The sequence below is a fragment of the Carlito syrichta genome, unplaced genomic scaffold (genome assembly GCF_000164805.1).
Source record: "Carlito syrichta isolate Samal-C Ts95f unplaced genomic scaffold, Tarsius_syrichta-2.0.1 Scaffold303668, whole genome shotgun sequence".
NCBI classification, from domain to species: domain Eukaryota; kingdom Metazoa; phylum Chordata; class Mammalia; order Primates; family Tarsiidae; genus Carlito; species Carlito syrichta.
The window spans coordinates 463,611-465,224 of NW_007247764.1; the positions used below are offsets into that span (position 1 = coordinate 463,611).

The window sequence follows — 1,614 nt, forward strand, 5'->3', positions numbered from 1 at the left end:
AGCGGCTCGTGGGCGGTCCTCAGAGGAGTCGGCCCCTCCTTCTACACGACCCGCCCCCACCTCCGCCCGGAGGAGCGTTAACCCGTCACCGCGGCGGTGGGCGGGGCACGGGGGCTTCCGGGTTCCTCCGCGCTAACCACCCCCCACGTGCGCGGCCGCCGTGGGCCTCTTCCTGCCGTGGCCCGCCCTGCCTCACTCGCCCCCGCCCGGAGGGACGCCGGCACGAGTGGGCGGGCGTGGTCCCCTCCAGGCCCGGTTTCCGAAACGTGCGTGAACGGAGCCGAAGGAGGCTCCCCCGTTTCTCCTACCCGGACCGCACTACGAGTCCCGGCGGGCCCCGCCGCCAGGCGCGTCGGCCGCAGAAGCGGTGCCTGCTGGGAGCTGGAGTCCCCAACGGCCGCGGCGCTCGCTGACCCCAACCGGCAGCAGATCCGGGCCGCTCGCCCCGAGACCCCCAACCGTCCTGGGCGCGGGGCCCCCGACGCCGTCCCGCGGGGCTTCCGCGGGAGGGGGCCCCTTGGGGGTCCCCGTCCTCTGCTTTTCCACCCCGACTCTCCTCGTCTCCAGCGGACGCTGTCGGTGGCCAAAGTGGCTTTAATTTGGGATCGCTGTGTTGGGGGTCTTCGATCATTTACCACCTTGAGGTGATAGGGCGGAATCTTTGGTTCGTGCCGGTTCTGCTTGGCATTTCTTTGCGGTGGAAAGCAGGACTCGAGACAAATGCGTGTGTTTTCAGAGTATGAGTTTGACACCGTCGCTCGTATATGTGCACCACAGCCCTGCAACCAGGAATTAGGAATAGTCGGAAACAACGCAATTGTACGTGTTTAAAGGAGTATGTACATTACTCGCGGGCTTTACTAGGGAGGGTGCATGTAACCGATAACCAGACAACACACCGGCGACAGCGGTGACAGCAAGTCAACACGCAGAGTCCATTTGAAAGTAGCAAGGTGCTTTTGCAGCTTTGAAGGCACTTGCCTAAGCCCACTATCACTGTTCCAAAGAGCAGTCTTGTGCGGGAGGTGGAGCAAGTCGTAATAGTTTTATTTTACTGTTAAGGGAGCAGTCTCCAAGAAGTTACACGATTGCCCAATTCATTCTTTGAGTCTGTAAACTTTTAATAGGTGCCAGCTGTATTGCCGGGTGTGGACTAGGTACTCTGTATCTGTTCTAATTTAATTAGAATTTAAACCAGCAGAATGCCACATAAATGCTGTTTTGCCCCATATTAGGAAGAGGATAATACGTCTTTTTGGAAAACATATTGCCTTCTGTGCTCTATTATGTAAAAGAGCAAAACTTAGGACTGTGCTTTAGGAAGACACATATATTGCTAAATGGTCATTCACCGTTTAGTCTAGTAGAACTCTATGGTTAAAATCTATCCATCAGTATATTCACTGAATGCCTACTGAGTGGAGAATAGTGTATTCGAAAGTAAAGAAGATAGACGTCAAACAAAACCAAGTTCCTGTCTTCAAGAGGCTTATGAGGTTCTCTCTGGTGATTTAAAAAAAAAAAAACCGCAGTGCAATAAACATGGCATGCTAGCATTTTAACAGACTATGACAATTTTTTATTATTCTAAATTTGTTTTCTTAAAAATTAGGT

The 1,614-nt window shown here is 53.7% G+C and overlaps 1 protein-coding gene across 1 annotated transcript in view; it reads right to left on the bottom strand.

The window, feature by feature from the left end:
• Positions 1-421, bottom strand: part of PABPC1 (poly(A) binding protein cytoplasmic 1) — an 18,200-nt gene extending 17,779 nt beyond the window's left edge. The window contains exon 1 of the mRNA XM_021712844.1: positions 309-421. The gene's annotated coding sequence lies outside the window, so the exon portion shown is untranslated. The remainder of the gene's footprint in view (positions 1-308) is intronic.
• Positions 422-1,614: the final 1,193 nt, after the last annotated feature.